We start from the raw sequence: 25,020 nt of genomic DNA, 5'->3' as shown, positions 1-25,020 counted from the left end.
ACCCCCATGCATAAAAGGTAGGGAGATATGTGTAGGAGTTTTTAAGTATACTTAACAAATTTCTAAATAGACCTGCAGAAAAGCTAGATTATACCTTAAATCTGAGCATGTCTTATACTATTTTCAGCAGAAACAAGAAAAGTAATATTCTAGGGCAGTGGCTCTTAATGTGTCACCCATTCTGGCACATTGAAATTATTTGTACAATATGACCTGAGTAATGTGCTATAGCCATAGTTAAAATGAACCAAGGCGTTTTTTTAGTGATTTTTTTCCCTTTCTAAGAATAGATTCAAGATTCTCCCTATGTAATGTCAATATCTTATATTTTAATCTAATATGTTTTATTGAATAAGAGAAAAAGGCAAGTTTTGGTCTGGCGTGCCAGAAACACTTAGGATCTTGCGACACGGTACACTTAGGAGTGTGTCAAGCATACAAACATCATCTATCACATAGTAAGAATCACCTGCTCATATTACAGTTTTAGCAAAGATGGGTGTACAGGTCTTCATGGCGAAGAGACACTTTGATAGCTGAGCTAGAGTAAACCTTGCTAAAATGTACTATGTACCTTCCATTATGAATAATAGAAAAACATAAACCATAGGATGGCAAAAAAAAAAAAAAAAAAAAAAAACACTGGCATTAAGTTTGCTATTAAATTATAAATTAGGCAGGATGGGAAGGCACCACGCAAAGTGCAAAGGTTGACACTCAAAAGAAAGAGCTAATCTAATTTGACCTTGAAAATAGACTTTCCTTTCACAATATAATAAAAGTAGAAAAAGAAAAGTGACCGCAAGTCGAAGAGTTGTGCTACTAAAAATTAAAATCAAGTCACAGTTTTAAGACAGATGCATGGGAATTTGCAAAAAAAAAAAAAAAAAAAAAAAGGTCTTTCTTACACCTGACTACAAACGGACTAGGTGCAAAGTCACCTTGAGAAAGAACCTAAATCAGCTTCACAAGCTCAAGTAACTTTTCTTTTACATTTTTGTTTCACAAAAGGTACCCATTTTTATTTTCATTAAAGCCAGAGTCTGGCTTTAATGCCTTGTTTAGGAAGCCATTTTCTGTCATAAAATAAACAAAATATTCTCATTTGTTTTAATTGTTATATAATTGTGATTTCTAGTTGTAACTACTTAATCTAGTTATAATTCATTTTTGTTTCTGAGTGGTGAGAGGTTAGAATTTCCTAATGATTTTTTTTTCCAAATTGCAAGACAGTTGTTCCAATATCATTGACATAATTATTTGTCCTCTCCTATTGATTGGACACACCTCCACTATCATATGTTAAATTTATATATACAGATGTAAATTTTCTTTAAATGTGTGAAAGAATGATAGCTTATCAGTTGGACACAAAGAGAGGTAGATAAAGAGATGATAGAAACACAGAGACAAACCAAATTCTTCTCTGTCCCTACTGTTAGCAGTTTAATTTGTCAATGTAGGAAAAAGATATTTTATAAGCCTCCGCTACAATTATAAACGTCTTTATTTGTCTTTTTGTTTTATCCATCTTAGATCTTTATGTGTCGAAGTTATGTTGTTCAATGCCTGACGATTCAAGACAGTATGTCTGTTTGGGGAATTAAAACTTTTATCAACATTAAATAGCCCTCTTTACACTTTCCCTGGAACTCCTGTATTATTTGTTAATACTATGGACATTCTACTGTCTTCATTTTTTGTCAGATTCATATGAGAAAATAAAAGAACTTTTATCTGAGCAATACAAGAGTCTTATTAATTATTACATCCTAGGAGACATTAGAATGAGACAGCAGTCACACCCTATTCTCCTGGGGTTTCTCTTTTTTCTTTCCTTCTTCTTTTTTTTTTTTTTTTTTTTTTTTTTTTGAGACAGGGTGTGTTGTACTGTCAGTCAGGCTGGAGTGCAGTGGTGCAATCACAGCTCATTGTAGCCGTGGCTTCCTAGGCTCAAGCAATTCCCTGGCCTTAGCCTCTCAAGTAGCTGGGCCTACAGATGTAAAAATCATGCCCAGCTGATTTTTTTTTTTTTTTTTAAAGATGAGGTCTCGCTAGGTTGCCTAAGCTAGTCTCCAACCCCTGGGTTCAAGCTTTCCTCCTAACTCAGCATCCCAACGTGCTGAGATTACAGGCCTGAGCCACCACACCAGGCTTACTCCCCTTTTGAGCTATGTAGTTATCTCTTCAAACTGCTTGTGATTGCCCCTGACATCTATAAATTAACCTAATAATGCTACACCAGACACTGTAACCCACCGCTATAGCGTAACAATGCATAGCCAATCACTAATCAGTGTTATTTCTGCAAACCAATGGAGAATTCTTGACAAACAACATTGCATCAGCTCACTCCCTGTCCCCATTTTTATGTTTATAAATCCACTTGTAACTGCTGCTAAATGCTTATTCAGGGCAACTGGAATCTATGCTCCTGGGTTTCCATCCTCAACCGTAGCCCAAGTAAACTGTCTACTTAACATTAATTTCACCTCACCTTCTTTTTAAATCAATATATATCTTATCTTTATTTTAATTATTCCATGCTACTTGGCCTTAGTTATGCCTATGATAAACTGCATATGGCTGGATTGTGATTTTTTCACACAACTTGAGCTTCTAGTTTTTTAAATAAATCAATTCATTTTTTTTTTTTTTTTTGAGACAGAGTCTTGCTCTGTCACCAGGCTGGAGTGCAGTGGCGCAATCTCGGCTCACCGCAACCTCCACCTCCTGGGTTCAAGCGATTCTTCTGCCTCAGCCTCCCAGGTAGCTGGGACCACAGTCATGTGCCACCACACCCCACTAATTTTTTTTATATTTTTCGTAGAGACGGGGTTTCACCGTGTTGGCCAGGATGGTCTTGATCTCTTGACCTCATGATCTGCCCACCTCGGCCTCCCAAAGTGCTGGGATTACAGGCATGAGCCACTGCGCCGGGCCCAGTCTTTTCATGTGTTGTGGTTATGGTTTTATTGTCATATAGACCTTTTGATTATGTTTCTACTTCTCTTTTTTAATTTTTATTTTTCCCATCTACTTGAGTCATTTTGCTTTGTTTTGGTTTTTGTTTATTTTGTTTTAGATAGAGTCTCGCTCCTGTTACACAGTAATATGCCATTGCACCAGGATGGAGTGACCTTGGCACATTGCAACCTCCATCTCCTGGGCTCAAGAGATTCTTCTGCCTCAACCTCCTGAGTAGCTGGGACTACAGGCGCTTGCCACCACACCTGGCTAATTTTTGTACTTTTAGTAGAGACAGGGTTTCACCATGTTGGCCAGGTTGGTCTCAAACTCCTGACCTCAAATGATTTGCCCACATTATCCTCTCAAAGGGCTGGGATTACAGACATGAGCCATCACACCAGGCCTACTTGAGTCTTTAGATGGGTTGGCTAGACTTCAGTTGTTCTTTCTTATTTCCAGTGTTTATAAGTTTTAATTGCTACATCTTTTTTTTTCTCTAAATTGGACACAATTTTTATTCTTTATTAAAGTATTTATCTATTATGAATGAAAAATAATTGCACACTTCTAAGCTACCCACCACCCAAGTAAAAGAAGATCTTTGGCAAGATTTGATTAGCCTGAGTCATCCTCCCTAACAGCTCAATGACTTATCAAAATTGTCTGGAAATGTAAATAATTTGTCTAAATTGCCTAAAGTGTAAATAGGTCATCTACTTTCTTGGCAATCATATTCATAAAAATGGCCAAGATCTCTGTTCAGTTTTTTAGTTCACAGTTTATTATCATCAAATAAGACTCTGCATTTTACTTGATGATAATATCAAGCAGTGGGCAAGTTATCTTTCCTCACTACTCTTTATTAATGCCCATGCAACCTACTATATTAGATTCTTTTTGTTTGATATACACATTAGCTTGCTGGAGTGTATGACTGGGTGGCTTCAACAAGAGAAATGTATTTCCTTCCAGTCATGGAGGCTGAAAGTCCAAGATCAAGGTGTCAGCAGGGGTGGGTTCTTCTGAGACTCCTTCCTTGACTGATCACTGGTCACCTTCCCACTGTCCTCACAAGGTCTTCCCTCTATGAAAGCATATCCCTCATGTTTCTCCTTATGTCTAAATTTTTTCTTTTTTTGAGAGTAGCATTCACATAGGATTAGGGCCTACTCTGACAGCCTCAATATAACTTGCTGAGGCCCTGTATCCAAATACAGTCACATTCTGATGTACTGGAGTTTAGGGCTGCAGCATGAACTTTAGGGGAATACATTCATCCTGTAACAACACGTTTTGCTCATGTGCATTTCAGATAAATCCTAACCTTCTGAGTTCCTGATTGAAGAAAAAAAAATCGTGTCTATATGGGAAAGATTGGTTGAGTATAGATTTCCAGGTTCAAAATTATTTTTCCTTAAGTAATTGAAGATGTGGCTATATTGCATGCTAATATCCAGTACCTGCCTACCTTTTAGACTGATGTCTGTCTGATTATTCCTCCTTCAGGATTTTTACAGTACCTATTTTTCCCCGTAAGTAAATAAAATGTTATTTTTATTCCCTGGAATCTATAAATTTTCCTGGAAATTTAATGAGCCCTCAACATTTGTCACCTTAGAGAGATTTTCCTCTGTAATTTACTTGGTTGTCTCCTTCTAGGAAAACTATTAGACAGATCTGCAAACGTCTGAACCTTTCCCCACCAACCCCTAATATAAATTCACAAAGTTTTCAGCTCCTGGTCCTCTGGCACTGTGGTCTAGAGGATCACTTCTTTCAGTTTTGCAGTTCACTTTTTGGTATTTAATCTGGGTCAGTTCTGCTATTCAGTCTGTCTCTGGAAGTTTTATTTTTACAGTCATACTGTTAATTTCTGAGAACTCTGAATGCTTGCCTTTCATATTTGCCTGTTAGATATGATTGACATCCGAATCTCTCAAGGGAGTTAATTATATTTCTTTCTTTCTTTTCCCATTGGTTCCATTAACAGTCTTCCCCATGGTGTTCGGTATTCTGTTTAATGTAGTCTCTATTTTACAGTTTTTCACAACTGTCTGGTTACTTAGTATTAGTGTTCTATTTCTATAGGTAAATGAGTCTAGATAGAATAATATTACTATATGTGTTTTATCTTCTCACACTAAGTAAAAAATTCCTTTCCCCTAACAGTGAATATGTATTCTGATTCAGGATCTCTGTTTCACATTGCTCTGATGTAAAGGATTAGCTGTTTTCTAGTGTGTTTATGTTTATAATGTATTGTCAGCTTGTTTATGTGTTGAAGGAAGTACACATATTTTATGGCAGTCAAAGGTGCATTGCATCATTTCTCTGGTCTCAGTACAAACTCTTGGAAACTCCTGTATGAGAGCTCCATTTCAGCAACATTTATCCATTCTGTTCTGGGTACAAATGCTAGAATCAGCAACTCTTAACCCAAGGAATCGATCTGGCTTTTCTGGAGTTGGATTAATTACCAGATGGTGATGTATGCATGGCTCCTTCTCTTTGGTCTTCATCTGTTTGAGTTATTCTGGAATTTGGCTGGAACAGTTCACATTTTTGTCATTGATACTGGTCATTTCTTTTACCTGTAGACGTCTGTACATGTCTCAGTTTTGGTTATGTATTTTCATCAGTTTCCATTTATTTTAAAACATCCTGAAAGTCCTGGCTGTTTTTGTAAGCTAGTACCTGTGATCCTGATTTTCCAGTGCTTCTGTGGATTTATATCAGTGTTTTTCCTGTCTTTCCAGTGGAATGTTTTTGGGGAGTATGGCTAAGCGTGTGTTTTCAGTTAGCCATCAGAACCAGAAATGATTTTTCTAAATATTTACAATTTTTTTTTTCATCCTGAAAGTGAATGTCAGTTTATTTCGTTAATTTTTACATGTTAAGTTGCTTATTTTTTAAAGTTCAGACACTGTGTACTTTGAAAACATTTTTTAAGACATTCATTCAACAAACATTAATTGATAGTATGCAAAATGCTATATTAAAATTTCCATATAAAAATCATAATATTTACAATTTTTAAAGAACCTACTAAAAGAACAGTAATTCAGCTTACAAATTCACTTTTTTTCTCTCTTTGCTGTTTTTCAGTGTAAATTTTCCTTCAATTTGAAGGAAGGTGTTTTGAAGGCATTCTGAAGGTGGTCTGTTCAGTGATATTGTTCATTGAGAGAAAATCCTGTGTCAGGCTAACATTAAATGCTACATGGGCCATTTTGCTATGAAGAGGTATTTTCTTGGTGCTTTATTTCTGTTTACTTGATCTCTTTCCAGTAATGTAGTGTTAACGTTGAAAAGCTAAATATAAATCAGCCATTTCAATTTCCACATGCATAGTAGCTATAAGTTTTCTCAGTTCTTCCTCCTGTGAGACATTCAATGATGTTTATTGCAAACCAAGACTGTCTGACTGGAACACAGGAAACCTGTGTCCAGCACCCAGCTTTGCAAGTCACTGAGGATTAGAAACTCAGAAATTTCTTTTTTTTTTCCATGTATTTATCATATTGCATTTTAGGTTTTGGGGTACATGTGAAGAACATGCAAGATTGTTGCATAGGTACACACGTGGCAGTGTGATTTGCTGCCTTCCTCCCCATCACCTACATCTGGCATCTCTCTCCTTGCTATCTCTCCCCAACTCCCCACCCCCCACCGTCCATCCCCTGTTTCCCCCCAACTGACCCCAGTGTGTAGTGCTCCCCTCCCTGTGTCCATGTGTTCTTATTGTTCAACACCCGCCTATGAGTGAGAACATGCGGTGTTTGATCTGCTCTTCTGTCAGGTTGCTGGAAACTCAGAAATTTCTAAAGCTCTCTGCTTCTCCTCCTTCTTATTTGCAAGGACCTTAGCAGTGCTTTAAAAAAAATCTAAAAAACCTGAAATTACATCTGAAATTACTATTTTTTAATCCCACAAAAGAATGCCAGCTGCTCATAAAGAAATTCCCCAGTTAACACTCATAACATGACATGACGTGTCCTTCCATATTAGCTCCTTTTTTCCACCGTAAGTGATATATAATATGTAACAGCACTCCTGTGGATAATAATAAAATGTGCCTAGTGTTGGTACTAAATTGGCATACTTCATTTAAATTTAAACCTAGTAACAGATCTATCAGGGAGCTACAGCACCCCTTGTTTTGTTGTTCTCCATTTTACTGTACTTTGCAGATAGTGCTTTTTTTTTCTTTTACAAATTGAAGGTTTGTAACAACATTGCATTCAGCAAGTCTATAGCTACTGTTTTCCCAACAGTTTGTGCTCACTTTGTATCTCTTTGTCACAGTTTGATAATTCTCCAAATATTTCAAGCTTTTCCATTATCATTATATTTATTTATTTTTTTTTTTTTCCGAGACAAGGTTTCACTCTTGTTGCCTAGGCTGGAGTGCAGTGGTGCAATCTCGGCTCACTGCAACCCTCATCTCCCAGTTCAAGCAATTCTCTTGCCTCAGCTTCCCAAGTAGCTGGGATTATAGTGTGCACCACCACACCTGGCTAATTTTGTATTTTTAGTCAAGATGGGATTTCATCATGTTGGTCAGACTGGTCTCAAACTCCTGGCCTCAGGTGATCCACCCACCTCTGCCTCCCGAAGTGCTGGGGTTACAGGCCTGAGCCACCATGCTGGGACTACTTGAGTCTTTAGATGGGTTGGTTAGCTTTCTTTTGTTCTTCCTTATTCTCAGCGTTTATCAGTTTTAATTACTGTGTCTTTTTTTCTAAAGTAGAAATAGTTTTTATTGTCTATTAAAGTACTTATCTATCAGGAATGAAGATTAGTTGCACCCTTCTCACTTACCTATAACCCAAGTAAATGTAGATCTTTGGCAAGATTTGATTGGCCTGAATCATCCTCTTTAACAGCTCTATGACTTATTAAAATTGTCACCATGCCTGACCTCATTATATTTCTTATGGTGATCTGTGATCAATGATCTTTGATGCTACTAATGTAATTTTTCTGGGGTGTTATGAACTGTAATGTAAAATGGCAAATGAAATTGACAAATACTGTGTGTGTTCTGACTCCTCCACTGACCTGTGGATCCCTCGTCTCTCTCTCTCTCTCTCTTTGGGCCTTCCTATTTCCTGAGACAGGACCACATCGAAATTAGGCCAACCATTAACCCTACAATGGTCTTTAAGTGTTCAAGTGAAAGGAAGAATAGCACTTCTCTCACTTTAAATCAGAAGCTAGAAATGATTAAGTTTAGTGAAGAAAGCATGTAGAAAGGTGAAATAGGCTGGAAGCTAGACCTCTTGCTCCAGTTAGTCAAGCTGGGCATGCAAGGGAAAAGTTTGTGAAGGAAGTTAAAAATGCTACTCCAGTGAACACAGATGATAATGAATTAAAACAGCTTTAGTGCTGATACGGAGAAAGTTTGAGTGGTCTGGATAGAAGATCAAACCAGCTGCAATATTCCCTTAAGCCAAAGCCTCATCCAGAGCCAGACCCAACTCTCTTCAGTTTTATGAAGGCTGAGAGAGGTGAGGAAGCTGTGGAAGAATAATTGAAAGCTAGCAGAAGTTGGTTAGTTCATGAGGTTTGAGGAAAGAAGCCATCTGCCTAACATAGAAGTGCAAAGTGAAGCAGAAAGTGCTGACACACCACTTGATAAAGCAGCAGCAGGGTTTGAGAGGATGGACACCAATTTTGAAAGAAGTTCTACTGTGGGTAGAATGCTATCAAATATCGCTTGCTGCAGGGAAATCTTTGAGCAAGGAAGAGTCGATCATGCAGCAAACTTATTTGTCACCTTATTTTAAGAAATGCCACAGCCACTCCAACCTTCAGTAATCACCACCCTAATCAGTGAGCAGCCCAACAAGGCAAGACCCTTCACCAGTAAAAAGATTATAACTTGAAGGCTGAGATGGTCATTTTCATATTTTAGTAATATATTTTTAAATTAAGACATGTACATTGCTTTTTGTAGACATAATGCTATTGCACACTTAACTGTTGACGGTATACTGTAAATTTTACTTTTATAGGCACTGGGAAACCAAAAGGTTTGTTTGACTCACATTATTGCAATATTTGGTTTATTGCAGTAGTCTGGAACTGAACCTGCAGTATCTTTGACCTATACTTATTAATATGTTTTTTCATTTAATAGCAGGGGAAACTGAAGTTTAAAGAGATTAAGTAACTTGGCCTAAGACATTCAGTTAATCTGGGCATAGTTAATCCCATGTAAGTGTGAGAACATGTGGTATTTACTTGTCTGATCCTGCATTAGTTTGCTGAGGATAATGGCTTTTAGCTCCATCCATGGCCCTACAAAGTATCTCATTCTTTTTTAACAGCTGTATAGTATTCCACAATGTGCATGTACCACATTTTCGTTATCCAGTGTATCATTAATAGAGATTTAGTCTGATTCCATGTCTTTGCTATTGTAAATAGTGCTGCAGTGAACATACATATGCATGTGCGTGTCTTTATAATAGAATGATTCATATTTTTGGGGTACATATCCCACAATGGGATTGCTGGGTAAAATGCTAATTCTGTTTCTAGGTTTTTGAGGAATCACCACACTGTCATCTACAATGGTTGAACTAATTTCCATTCCCACCAACGGTATATATGTGTTCCTTTTTCTCCACAACCTTGCCAACATCTGTTATTTTTTGACTTTTTAATAGTAGTAATTCTGACTGGTGTGAGATGACATATTGTGGTTTTGATTTGCATTTCTCTAAAGATCTGTGATTGAGCTTTTTTCTTCACATGATTGTTGGCTGCATGTAGGTCTTCTTTTGAAAAGTATCTTTTCACGTTCTTTGCCCATATTTTAATAGGATTGCTTTAGTTTCTGTAAACTTAAGTTATTTAGAGTTGTTGAATATTAGATCTTTATAAGATGTACAGTTTGCAAATATTTCCTCTCATTCTGTAGGTTGTCTGTTTACTCTGTTAATTGTTTTGCTGTGCATAAGTTCTTTAGTTTAATTAGATGCCATGTGTCAATTTTTGCAATTGCTTTTAGCATCTTTGTCATAAAATCTTTCCCCATGCCCATCTCCTGAATGGTATTACTTAGGCTAAATTTGAGGGTGTTTACAGTTTTGGATTTTACATTTAAGCCTTTAATCCATCTTGAGTTAACTGTTGTATATGGTATAAGGAGGTTGTCCAATTTCAATCTTCTGCATACGGCTAGCCAGTTATCCCAGCACCATTTATTGAATAGGACATCCTTTCCCCATTGCTTGTTACCCAATAACTAATGGGTAAAGATCAGATTGTTTTAGGTGTGTGGCCTTATTTCTAACTTCTCTGTTCTGTTTCATTGGTCTATGTGTCTGTTCTTGTACCACACTACCTTGCTGTTCTGATTACTATAGCCCTGCAGTATAGTTTGAAATCAGGTAGCATGGTGCCTCCAGCTTTGTTCTTTTTGCTTAGGATTGCCTTGACAATTCTGTCTATTTTTGGTTCCAGATAAATTTTCAAATAGTCTTTACTAGTTCTGTGAAGAATGTCAATGGTAGTTTAATGGGAATAGCTTTAAATCTATAAATTGCTTTGGGCAGTATGACCGTTTTTATGATATTGATTCTTCCTATTTATAAGCATGGAATATTTTTCCATTTGTTGGTGTCATCTCTGATTTTTTTCAGCACTGTTTTGTTTCATTGAAAAGATCTTTCACCTCCCTGGTTCACTGAATTCCTGGATATTTCACTCATTTGTTACCATTGTGAATGGGATTTTATTCCCAGTTCAGCTCTTGGCTTGACTGTTGTTGGTATATAGAAATGCTACTAATTTTTGTATGTTGATTTTGTATCTTGAGACTTTGCTGAAGTTGCTTATCAGCTTTTGAAGCTTTTGCTTTGATCCTAAATTTTTAGATTTAGGATCATGTTGCCTGCAAACAAGGGTAATTTGACCTTCTCTCTTCCTGTTTGAAAGCCTTTATTTCTTTATCTTGCCTAATTGTCCTGGCCAGGACTGTCAGTACTATGTTGAGTAGGAATGGTGAGAGAGTGCATCCTTATCTTGTGCTGATTTTCAAGGGGAATGCTTCTAGCTTTTGCCCATTCAGTATAACATTGACTGTGGGTTTGTTACATATGGGTCTTATTATTTTGAGGTATATTTCTTCAATATCTAGTCTATTGAGAGTTTTTAACCTGAACAGATGTTGAATCTCAGTGAAAGCCTTTCTGCATCTATTGAGATAACCATGTGGTTTTTGACTTTAGTTCTGTTTATGCAATGAATCACATATATTGATTTCTGTATGTTGAACGAAACTTGGATCCTAGGTATGAAGACTGCTTGATTGTGGTAAGTTTTTGATGTGCTGCTAGATTAGCTTGCCAGTATTTTTTTTTCTAAGGATTTTTGCATTCATGTTCATCAAAGATATTGGCCAGAAATTTTCTTTTTTGTTGTTGTATCTTTGCCAGGTTTTGGTATCAGGATGATTCTGGCCTCATAGAATGAGTTAGGGAGGAATTCCTCCATTTCAATTTTTTGGTATAGTTTCTGTAGGAATGGTACCAGCTCTTCTTTGTACATCTGGTAGAATTCAGCTGTGAATTCATCTGGTCCTAGGGTTTTTTTTTTTTGTTTGTTTTGTTTTGTTTTGTTTTGTTTTGTTTTAAGGCTATTTGTTACTTCTTCAATTTCAGAACTTGTTATTCGTCTGTTCAGGGATTCAATTTTAGGGTGTATGTGTCCAGAAATGTATATACTCCTTGTAGATTTTTCTAGTTCATGTGCACTGAGTTATTTATAATATTCTCTGATGGTTGGTTGTATTTCTGTGGAGTCAGTGGTAATATCACCCTTATTCACTTGTTTGTGTTTATTTGAATCTTTTCTCTTTTCTTCTTTATTAATCTAGCTAGCAGCCTATCTAGTTTATTAATTTTTTTCAAAATGCCAGCTCCTAGATTTGTTGATGTTTTGAATTTTTTTTGTGTGTTAAATAGCTAAAAAAAAAAAAAAAAAAAAAAAAAAAAAACAATTGGGCTCCATGGTTGGACAAGGAAAACACAAAATTTCCAATTTTAAATTTTATATCAGTAGGAAAATATTAAAATATTAAAAAATAATTTTCTGAGTCTATGTCCAGATATGTATATATTGAATTATTCATATATCTCATGTTATCAATACAATTTAAGTCAAGACATTTGGCTGTGTTATTTTCACATTTAATAACCAATATGTCTGTCTCCTTATTTTTAAACATAGTAAGAACACTACTAGCTCTTACAACAATACCTGAATAATCTTGGTTTTTATAAGTAGATGCGTCTTTTAATTAAATTGATGAATTTTTATGGTAGAAATATTTTTTAATTTCAAAGGAAACAATATTTTGTTTTTCTTTTCTCAGTGTTTGTTTTTATAAAGCATTCATAGTTATAATAACTTATACACAATAAAAATCAAGCCCTACTCTCTTGCCCTCCTTCTCCATGTTGTATCCAGTCCACATGTTCAAGTTATTGTCCACAAAATTATTTTCTGATAAATATGTTATAATGTTTTAATGTAAATGTAGACACATTATATTATACTTGTCCCTGGAAAAAAACAAATTTTAATGTGCAAATGTTTATTTATATAATACAGACACGGAAAAAACTGTGGTAGGGATACAACCTAATTATGACTTGTAGTTGATAACTGCTAGATACTCTCCTACTAGAAATGAAAGTTTAAAAGTCCTAAGAAGACTATTTTATTTATATATGCACTTATGTTCACCTTATTCCATATACTGTACATTGCTATTGACAATCTGGGTATTTAATGTTGCAGCCCTCAAGAAGCTGTTAAATAACTAGAAAAAAAAAAAAACAATTGGGTTGTATGCTTGGTTAAGGAAAACACTCAAAAAATGTCAAATTTTAAATTTCATATCAGTAGGAAAATATTAAAACTAATTTTATGTATATATTTATGGATATATGTGTATATCAAATTATTCATGTCTCATGTTATCAATACAATTTAACTCAAAACATTTGGCTGTGTTATTTTCCCACTGAGTAACCAATATGTCAAAATATAAAAAATATTTTTTATACATCATTTGAAAAATTTCATTTACGATTTCAACAGCTTGTACTGCTTTCAAAAAAATTTTATACTCTTCTTAACTAAATTCCCTGATTTCTAGTGTTAAATCTCCTATTGAAATTAAAACCTGGGGCATTTTGTTATTCAGAAACTGATGAATAAAGTAAAATCTACTTTAAAATTCTATCAATCAGAGACCATTTATTACCTGCTTTATCAGTAATATATCTCAGCTCTGAGCATATGTATTTAAATTATTCTCCCTGTAATAAAAAACATCCTAAAATAGATGGAGGTAGCATACATGATGTTGTGCTGTGGTATCAATTACACAGTGAAGCACATGAGATTCTACTCTACTTCCATTATTGATGGTAACAAAGGCACATTCCTTATTCTCTCTGAAGGTGAGAAGATCTCCAAGGTCCTTTCTAACTCTAAAGTTTTTAAATCCTTAACTTTCCCATTCTTTTATTTTTTAGGAAATATTTATTAAGCACTTATATGTACCTGACAGTGCTCTAGGCATTTAGGGTGCGTAAATAAGCAAAACACACAAAACTCCCTGCCTTCATAGCGTTTATACTATGGTGAAAGAAACGGGAAGTAAGCAGAAGATGTAATAAGTAGGTTGTGTAGTATCTTTAAGGTTTATGGAACTAAGTTGTATTAGTCCACTTGTTTTGCTAAAAAGAAATACCTGAAGTCAAGTAATTTATAAAGAAAAGAGGTTTGTTTTGGCTCACAGTTCTGCAGGCTGTACAGGAAGCTTGGTTCCAGCATCTACTTCTGGTGAGGCCTCAGGAAGTTTCCAATCATTGTAGAAGGTGAAGGGGTAGAAGGCTTCTGCTGAGAGCAGAAGCAAGAAATAGAGGGAGGAGGAGGTGCCAAGCTTTTTCTTTCTTTTTTTAATTAATTTAAATTTTTATTTTAAGTTCCCGGGTACATGTGCAGGATGTGCTGGTTTGTTACGTAGGTAAATGTGTGCCATGGTGGTTTGCTGCACCTACCAGCCCATCACCTAGATATCAAGCCCGGCATGCAGTACATTTGCTATGTTTTCTAATGTTCTTCCTCCCCACACCTTACCCCCCACAGGCGTCAGTGTGTTGTTTCCTTTCCTGTGTCCATGTGTTCTCATTGTTCAGATCCCACTTGTCGGTGAGCATCCATGTCCCTGCAAAGGACGTGATCTCATTCCTTTTCATGGCTACATAGTAGTCTATGGTGTATGCATACTACATTTTCTTTATCCAGTCTATCATTGATGGGCATTTGGGTTGACTCCATTTCTTTGCTACTGTGAATATTGCTGCAATGTGCATACTCATGCATGTATCTTTATAACAGAATGATTTATATTCCTTTGGGCATATTCCCAGTAATGGGATTGGTGGGTCAAATGGTATTTCTGGTTCTGGATCTCTGAGAAATCACCATACTGTCTTACACAGTGGTTGAGCTTATTTACATTCCCACCAACAATGTAAAAGTGTTCCTGTTTCTCTACAGCCTCACCAGCATCTGTTGTTTGTTGACTCTTTAATAATTGCCATTCTGACTGGCATTAGATGGTATCTCATTGTGGGTAACTCCCCATCTGGGCACCAAGGAAGGAGAGCTAAGCAGACCCCCAGCACAATTAGTGCCTGAAGAATATCTTAGTTTACAGTGTTACTACTCAGTTATTTCTATATATATGTAATTATATTTTAGTTCACAGAGGAATGCCTAGAATACACACAGTACAGAGCATGAATTAAGGAATAAGCAGCTTATGGTCAGAGAAATGTCTAGAGCAGACATGGTGCAGAGCATGATTTAAGGAAAAAACAGTTATACTAGGACAAAAATCTATGGCTTAGGTGGCAGCATTCGGTATCGTAAAGATACCCGCTGTATGGCAGGCTTGGAGGAAGAGCCACTCCTCCTGAAAAAGGGGTTGTAGTACCTTGTGTCCAGTTCTTGTGGAAGGCTTCCCTCAGATCGGCAATCCCACGAGCATCTGAGGGCTTAAAATCCCTCCGGTATAATCGTGCCTAGGTGGCTGTATACCTTGTCAGCTCTGTTGCTAGGTACTGACTCAAAAGCATCGTGCTATAGAAATCATTGGAAGCTGCCAGCAGGTGGCTGTATACCCTATCAGCTCTTGAACTACAGTACTGACTCAAAAGCATCCTCCTATAGAATTCCTTAGAAGTAGCCTGCCCCTAGATAAGAGATATTGCACACTGTACCGTCTTCACTGTGCATGGTCCACCTCCTTGCCTCGGTGACCTAATGGGGGTGGACACTTTGCTTATCGCACATGTGATTGTCTTGGCCTTATCACTGTTCTTAAGATGACCTCACTACCGTGCCCCCTATAAACACAGACCCTCCTGGACATTCAGGGGCTTGCCTTTCTCTGCTCATAGGTGCCATGAGCCCAACTGTCTTTTCCAGTCCTCCTGTGTCCTGACTCTTTACTTCTTGGATCCAGTGCCTCAGCACAGTGATGGGGGACACCCCATGACTCTGTAGGACTTGACCCTATGTCTCATTGTGGTTTTGATTTGCATTTCTCTAATAATCAGTGATGCTGAGCTCATGTGGCCAGGCTTCTTTAAACACCCAGCAAGAACTCACTTATTACTCAGCAGAGGGCATCAAGCCATTTATGAGGGATTTGCCTCCATGACCCAAACACCTCCTACCAGGCTTACCTTTAACATTGGGGATCACATTTCCCCATGAGATTTGGAGGGGACAAACATCTAAACCCTATCAAAAGTAAAGGAGTGTAAGACGATTGGAAAAGCTGGGCATGACTTCATTTTTAAAACCATCATCATAGCGAGCTTCATTAAGAATGTAACAGTGAGCAAACACTTGGAGGAAGTGAGGAAGTAGGCCAGCAAATATGGGTGTCAGAGGGAGAACATTTCAGACAGAGAAAAAGTCATGTGAAGCCCTACGTCAGGAGTGTTTCTAGTATTTAAGAGGGTTGGTAACGTAACCTTGTGCTAGAACATAAGGAGGCAGAGAGTAGTGAGAAGATACAGAGGAAGTGTGTAGGGGAGACAGAGTTTGAGAAAACTTCTATACCATTGTGAAGACATTCTTACGGTGTGTTTGTGGAACCCAGTTCTAGAAAACTATTACTACATTAGTTCTATACTGCCTCCTTTGATAGATTAATGTACCTGGTACTCCGATCATTCTTGCCTCTAATCAGGCAAAGATGTTTGGTCTCTAAAGATTGAGTTGGGAAAAGTAGTTGATGTTGGCAAGGTTAATGATGGTATGCCTCCTGATTTTTTTTTTTAAGTCCAAAATTAGAAAGCATGACAGAGAGAGAGAAAAGAATGGTAACTAAATGTATTAATGGAACAAGTGATTATTTTAATAACTTCCTTAACTGCCATTGAAATTAATGAGACATTTGTGGTTTTTCAACTATCTAGGCACCTCAGTAAACCAAAGCAAATAAGGAAAAGTCCCTCATTGGTGCTATCATTTCTGTAATGTGTATTTTTTAAATGAACTCTTAAACATTAAAAGGCTTTATCAGTTTTAGGTTTTATAAAAATACTGACTGGAAAGAACAAACGTTGTCCATATAATATAATCCTTCATGTAGCTTCCTTTTGCCCCACCCATTTTCACCTGTCATTAGCATCTCCCATTAGGGTGCTACATTAGTTACAATTGATGAACCAATATGGAGGTATTATCATTAAAGTTTATAGTTTACATTAGGGCTCACTCTGGGTTATACATTTCATGGGTTTTGACAAATGTATGACCTATATCCATAGTCTTATGCAGAATAGTTTCCCTGTCCTAAAATTCTCTTTTGCTCCACCTATTCATCCCTCCAGACCCCCTAACCCTAGTAACTACTGGTCTTTTTTTACTGTCTCCATAGTTTTGCCTTTCCCATGAATTCACGTAGTTGGAATCATACAGTAACTATCCTTTTCAGATTGACTTATTTCACTTAAAAATGTACATGTAGGTTCCCTCTCTGTCTTTTCATGGCTTGATACAGCATTTACTTATTATCAAATAAGATTCCATACTATGTATATGCCAGAGTTAATTCACCAGTTCAAAGACATGTTTGTTTCTTCCAAGTTTTGGTAATTATAAATAAAGTTGCTATAAATAACCACATGCACATTTAGTGTAGACATAAGCATTCAACACATCTGGGTGAATATCAAGTAGTACAATTGCTGGATCATGTGAGCTTTGTAAGAAACTGCCAAACTGTCTGACAAAGTGGCTATACCATTTTGCATTCCCGTCAGAAGAAAACCTCCTATGTTATCTTCTAATGTTTCATAATGAATGAGAGTTCCTGTTGCTCTACATCCTCGGGAGTGTTCGATGATGTCAGTGATTTGGAAATAGCCATTTTAAAAGATGTTTAGTAGCATCTCTCTTTTTTTTTTTTAATTTTAAAATCCCTGATGACAAATGAATTTGGGTATTTTTTATATGCTATTCGCTATTTGAATAGATTATTTAGGGATGTGTCTATTCTGATGTTTCATCCATTTTCTCATCAGATTGTTTATTTTCTTATTTTTGAGTTTTTGAAGTTCTTTGTGTATTTTGAATACCAGGCCTTATCATATATGTGTTTTAGAATATCTTCTTTGGTTTCTAGCTTATCTTTTCATTCTCCTAACAGTGCCATTTACATGGACGTTTAATTTAATAAAGTTCAATTTGCCAGTTTCCCATTTATGGTTCCTGGTTTTGGCAAGATATGTAAAAAAGTTGTTGCAACATCCAAAGCCACTAGATTTTCCCCTATGTTATCTTCTACAAGTTTTATAGTTTACAGTTGATTTTTAATTCAATGAACAATTTTGAGTTAATTTTGGTGACTTATGTATATGCTGTGTCTAGTTTTTTTTTTTTTTTTTTTGAATTTGGGTGTAGTTGTTTCAGCATCATTTATTGAACAGACTATCCTTTCTGCGTTGTATTGCCTTTGATTCTTTGTCAAATATCAGTTGCTTGTATTTGTGTGAGTCTGTTTCTGGACTTTCTGTTCTGTTTCATTATCAGTGTGTCTATTCTTTCACAACCACCACATTGTCTTGGTTACTGTAGCCTTATATTATGTCCTAAGTCTGGTAGTGCCAGTTACCTGACTTTCTTCATCTCCTTTAACCTCGTGTTGGTTATTCTGTGTCTTCCACTTTTCTTTTTAAACTTCCAAGTGAGTGTGTCAGTATCCTTAAAATAACTTGCTAGGACTTTGACTAGGATTGATTGAATCTATAAATCAAGTTGGAAAGAACTTACATCTTGACAATATTGAGTCTTCCTCATGCAATAATATCCATTTATCTATCTTTGAGATTTTTCATCAGTTTCATAGTATTCTTCATATATATCATGTACTTCTTTTGGTTAGATTTATAAATTTATATATTTTTGGCATTAATATGAATACTATTGTTTTAAAATTTGAATTCCAATTGTTCATTCCTGCTATATAAAGATAATTAACTTTTGTATATTATTTTTGCATCCTGCAACTTTGCTCTAATTGTTTCTCAGTTCTGGGAACTTTTTTTGAGGGGGGGTTGATTATTGCTTGGTTTTCTACAAAGACAGTCATGTCATCTATGAACAAAGTTTCTTTCTGTCTCAATCAGTATATGGTTTTTTCTCCTTTCTTATATTATTTTGCTACCAAAGGCTTCCAGTATGATGTTGAATAGGAGCTGTAAGAGCAGACATCCTTACTTGTTCATGGTTTTAGTAGGGAAATGGCTAGTTTTTCACTATTAAGGATGATGTTAGCTATAGTTCTTCGTCAATATTCTTTATCAACATGAAGTTCCCTTCTATTCAGAGTTCCCTCTGATTTGTCATCATAAATGTGTACTGCTTTTCATCATATTATTTTCTGAATGTATTGATATACTTATTTAATGTTTATTCTGTAGCTTGTTGATATGATAGATTACATTAATTGATTTTCCAATGTTTACTGGCATAGCATACTTGGAATAAATCCTACCTGGTCATGATATATTATTATTTTCTTACATTGTTGAACTTAATTTGCTAATTTTTTTGAGACTTTCTGCATCTATGTCTATGAGAAATATTGGCCAGTAGTTTTCCTTTCTATAATGTTCTTGTCTGGTTTTGTATTATGGTTTTGTTTTGAAAGATTGTTAATAATTGATTCAATTCCTTTAATAAATATAGGTGTGGTCAGATTATCTGTTTTTCCTTGTGTGAATTTTACTAGATGTGCCTTTCAAGGAATTGGTCAGTTACATCTAGATTATCAAATATGTGGTATATATTAATAATTTTTCGCTGGGTGCAGTGACTCAATGCCTGTAATCCCAGAACTTTGTAAGGCCAGGGTGGGCAGATCACTTGAGGTCAGGGATTTGAGACCAGCCTGGCCAACATGGTGAAACTCATCTCTACTAAAACACAAAAATTAGCCAGACGTGGTGGCAGGTAACTGTAATCCCAGCTACTCAGGAGGCTGAGGTGGGAGAATTGCTTGAACCTGGGGAGGCAGAAGTTGCAGTGAGCCGAGAGTGCACCACTGCCCTCCAGCAAGACTCTGTCTCAATAATAATAATGTTTTTCATTACTCTTTCAATATTCATGGGATCAGTAGTGATGATTTTTTTGTGATTTTCAATATTAATGCTTTGAGTTTTCTCTGTTTTTTTCTCAGGTAGCCTGGCTAGAGATTTAGCAATTTTATTGATCTTTTCAAAGAATCAACTTTTTATTTATTTCTAGCCTTTCTTACTTTCAGATATATGCATTCAGTGCTATAAAATTTTCCTCTAAGCACTGTGTCACTTCATCCATAAACTTTGATTATGTGTATTTTTATTTTTAATTGAAATAGAATATTTAAAAATTTATCTTGGAACTTCCTTGACCTATGTGTTGTTGAAAATTGTGGAGAATTCACCTGTGAATCTGTCTGGCGAAAGACTTCATGACTGAAACACCAAAAACAATGGCAACAAAAGCCAAAATTGACACAGGGGATCTAATTAAACTAAAGAGCTCTGCACAGCAAAAGAAACTATTATCAGAGTGAGTAGGCAACCTACAAAATGGGAGAAAATGTTTGCAATCTATCCATCTGACAAAGGGCTAATATCTATAATCTACAAGGAACTTAAATTTACAAGAAAAAACCACCCATCAAAAAGTGGGCAAAGGATGTAAACAGACACTTCTCAAAAGAAGACATTTATGTGGCCAACAAACATATGAAAAAAAGCTCATCAGCACTGTTCCCTAGAGAAATATAAGTAAAAACCACAATGAGATACCATCTCATACCAGTTAGAATGGTGATCATTAAAAAGTCAAGAAAAAACAGATGCTGGAGAGGATGTGGAGAAATAGGAACTCTTTTACACTGTTGGTGGGAATGTAAATTAGTTCAACCCTTGTGGAAGACAGTGTGGTGACTCCTCAAGAATCTAGAACCAGAAATACCATTTGACCCAGCAATCTCATTACTGGTTGTATGCCGAAAAGATTAAAAATCATCCTACTATAAAGACACATGCACATGTATGCTTATTGCAGCACTGTTCACAATAGCAAAGACTTGGAACTCTGTCCATCGGTGAACTCTGTTGCGACCTGCGCATCTGAGGGATCTAGATTGTGCACTCCTTTTGAGAATCTAACTAATGCCTGATGATCTAAGATGGAGCAGTTTCGTTGCAAAACCATTTCCCCTGCCACTCCATCCGTGGAAAAAATTGTCTTCCATGAAAGGGTCCCTGGTGCCAAAAATATTGGGGATCACTGCTCTAATGAATCGAAGAATAGTTGTTGGTTTTCTGTTTATTCAGCTTTTTTTGTATGTGAAGACTGGAGCAGTGATTTCCAGTATGCTGGACCAGAGATTGCAAATCTGTGCCATAGATAGTGAATGGATTGTTTGATCTCTCTATATATCTGCAATTCTGAAGCTGTAGAGGGCAGTTAATTGGTCTTATCCTACACTCATACATCACTTAGGGGACATATGACAAAAAATATGGCAATGTGCTACATTTTCATTAATGTTGGTGGCATTGTTATGTCCATCCTGTATTAACCACCTTAAAACCTATAACCTCTTTTCTTCAAGGGAAATTTCCCTTTGTATTAATTTAGATATTTTTTCTTTTTTCTTATATATAGTTTGAGTATTTTCAAACTAACCCATAGGAAACTATGCATTTCTAAGGATTAAGCAGTAACTCAGTTCATTGCTTTGCCTTATCAGTGGTAACTAAAGAGCAGATCCTTAAAAGAACAACTGAGTGTAGCTGGGGCCAAGAAACGTCACATTGTCCTCTCACTGATGCATTTCACACACTGGTTTTAATAAGCTACACACCTAATGAAATGCAGTATTTCTGATAGGAAAGGAATTTTACTCAGAGACTTCCAGTCAGTGCCGGTGACCTGACTTTAACATTGCAGGCACCAGGAGTGTCTGGATTCGGCAGGAGAGGAATTTCAGGAAACACTCCTAATCATTTTCTTTCAAACGCTTACCCGGCCAACTTAGATCCAAGGACATTGTTAAGTAGATCGTCTCTAATACACATCTGATATAGTTTGGAATCCCCTCCAAATCATGGGGTCATGGGGGTAGATTTCTCATGGCTCATAGTCTGTGAGTTCTTACAGAATCTGGTTGTTGTAAAGTGTGGCACACCACCCACCCTGGCACTCTCTCTCCTGTTCCTGCTTTCCCTAAGTAATGTGCCCGCTCCCAAGTGGCCTTCTGCCATGAGTAAAAGCTTCTTGAAGCCTCCCCAGAAGCAGTTGCCTGTGCCATGCTTCCTGGAGAGCCTGAAGAACTGTGAGACAATTAAACCTCATTTCTCTAAAGGAATGCCCAGCCTCAGGTATTCCTTTAGAGAAATGCAAGCATGGCTTAATAAACCATGTATTCTGGAATTGAGTAATTAACACCCATATTTTCTATTACCTCTTTATATCTATTGCTGAATGTTTTTCTTCAAAGGAGTCTTCATTCAAAATAAATGTTGAGGCATTTTTTTCATCAAAAAATTTAACATAGATTTAATTTGATAATATAATAGTTATGTTTAGATGACATCACTTTGGTTTATCTATGTTTAAATTTAGCAAGTTCTCTTTAAGTTTTTAATGTTCTCCATTATGTGCTATAGCTTTGATATAACTTTGCATACAATATAACCCTTGACGATAACATAAACTCTATTATAATTTAATATCTTTATATGTTCTTTGAATCCATATTTTATGCTAAAATTTTGCTAAAATTATTGCTTTACATTATATAATGATGACAGTTAATATATTACTGGGTCTGTGTTTGACTAAAATTAAAATTATTAAAATAGAAATAGCCAAATTCATCCAGCAGTTGATTTTTAGAAAGCTATTTCAAACAATTATTACTGTGATGAGTTACCATTTTAATAAAGTATGTTTAATAAATGTAAAATCAGAAACAAATGGAATTAGAATCAATTATTTTTCAAGGATGTTAGCCATTGTAGTTTTTCAAAATTATCGACATTTAAAAGTTATTAAAATTGAGCATTTTGCTGAGAGTTATCGCAAAAAAACCCTCAGAATACAGTAATATTATTTCCATTGAAGGTCAGAAATTCATGCTACACTTTTAGTTGTTAGTCCCATCAGACATAATGAATAAACAACATTATGAGTTCTTAAACAATAGTTCTAGTTTTCCCATCAGCCACAGTGACTATGGAAACACTTGACATAACATGTACTTATTCAATATAATAACGCTGGAGTATTATTAATACATGTTATGAATTAAATAACCTACAAACTTGTCATTTCATTGAAATAAGTAGTAAGTTAGTAAAGTTGACCAGAATTGATTGGGACTAGGGGTAGGGTCAAATAATAGGGTAAGATGTGTTGACGCCTATTGGAGAGTTTCATGCTCATGACGTGGGGCGGGAATGTCATGGTCTGGTTTTGAGAAGCAAAGTAAGAAGAGAATGGAAGGAAAATGAATTTGACAAGACCGTGTAGGATTGGTTGAAGATTAAAAAGACTAAATGCCGAGAGAAAAGTAAACTGCAAAACCAGTAAAGATGGGTACATTAATAAATAAAATAAATATGTGCTGAGGTTTGGGGAAAAAAACGAAGTTTTGGAGTTACATTTTCATGTAATTTGGCCTTCTAAACTAATTTTGCCAGAAAAAAAATTACAAAATAAATATAATAAATTTTTAAGTTGTGTTGTAAACCAAGATTTGTGCAAAAATCAGAGTTCACTTTAAATAGGTTCTGAATAGTTGTCCTGTTATTGACAAGTTGAATTAGAAACTTTACATCTTTTAGTTTTAGTTTTTAATAAATAGAAAAATAATTGCATAAACTTATAAACCAAGTATCCACCACACCCTGGAGCTGAAGATTCTTTGGAGTAGATACTTACATGTCAGACTGGAAGTAGTCAATGGTTCCAAAGTCCCTTCAGATTGAATCCTAGCTTATTTTTTTAATTAAAGGATCAATATTAAAAGTAATGCTTTTGCTTTAGAAATGTCTTGAGTATCATCTTTTCCAAAACGTCCAATTTTATTTTAGGGTTAAAGTCTCACATTTCAGGTTTCCAAACTTTGGCCAAGTTTTTAATTTTTCTTTAGTGTATATCATCTTGATTTATTTTTGTTTTGTTTAATTTCCGTTAACAGATTTCTGAAATTGATTTTAGATTTCTTTTGTACTCGCAGACACCAGCAACATTCTTAGCTTCTGGCTCTTAAATATTTGGTGATTCTTGGTAGTGTTTCTGGAATGTCAATTTAATATCCTAATATGTAATAAGATGACTGGAATTATTCTTTCCTTCTCATAGTATAAGTTTTGGATATATTTTATAGGATAAGTTAACTGTAGATAAATTTCGACACTCAGATAGTGAGGCAGTAAGATTTTTTAGTAAGAGGGAGGTCATTGGAAAATGTACTATTGCAATGGAAGAAAATTAATATCCACGTGTTTTCTTTCCTCTGGGTCTTATTTTTCCCATATGAAAAAAAGCGTTGCATAAATGATTGCTGAATTCAGTATACTATAAGCCAAATATATATATGTAGCGAGTGAGAGAGAAATAGATAGTATTATATATATAAGTATTAAATTATATATGGTATGGTATGTAAATATTACTATATTACCAAATTAGATATAACTTTGGCATCTGATAACTATACAATTTAGGTGCAAAAAGAGAATATAGAAATATAACTCTTTAATCTTACCTTTTTTCTCATTCAGTATAGAATTTTTTAAATAGCACTAGAAAACGGCATATTTTGTTTTGAATCATTTCTACTGATAAACAAAAATATTAGCAATCTTGCATGTTTGTTGATTTCAAAGGTAACTATTTCTATTTCATTTCTTGTTTGTTGCATTTTTTAGTCACTGAACTATTTTAAAAATTGCTGAATATCAATGTTGGATAATCCAGGAAGATTTTCCATCTGTCAGAATGTTAAAATATTTTCTGCACATTACTGTGGTTTTCAAAATGACTTCTATAATCTGATATTCATTTATCATATTCATGTATAATGAGGGTCTTCTTTTTCTGTAGTCGCATACCCTTAGTCTAACAGACAAAGTTCTTTAGCAATAAACAATTTGTGTTTATATCTCTTTCAGCTTTTTAAATGCTTAAGGCACTTACAGGTTTTCTGTTGTTGTTTTTTTTAATGTCCAGTTTGACATACAGAAGTTGATGACAGAAGCAAACAGAGGTTCTACTAATGAAGGAAAATGTAACCTCCGTTGGCTCACTTTATAACCCACAATTTCTACAGATAGAAAATACAACAGTCAATATATTGAGCTGTTACATAGCCAGAGATTTCATTCTTTCATCAATCATCTGGATATCCTGATATTTCTAACATCCAATCATAAAAAG

The 25,020-nt window shown here is 35.5% G+C and overlaps 1 protein-coding gene across 1 annotated transcript in view; it reads left to right on the top strand.

The window, feature by feature from the left end:
- Positions 1 to 25,020, top strand: part of MALRD1 (MAM and LDL receptor class A domain containing 1) — a 576,163-nt gene that overhangs the window by 405,424 nt on the left and 145,719 nt on the right. The gene's annotated exons all lie outside the window — the stretch shown is intronic.

The sequence above is a fragment of the Sapajus apella genome, unplaced genomic scaffold, assembly GCF_009761245.1.
Source record: "Sapajus apella isolate SASKATOON/1434 unplaced genomic scaffold, GSC_monkey_1.0 scaffold53, whole genome shotgun sequence".
NCBI classification, from domain to species: domain Eukaryota; kingdom Metazoa; phylum Chordata; class Mammalia; order Primates; family Cebidae; genus Sapajus; species Sapajus apella.
Note: the sequence above shows the minus strand (reverse complement) of the source record. Positions and strands in the feature narration are given on the sequence as shown.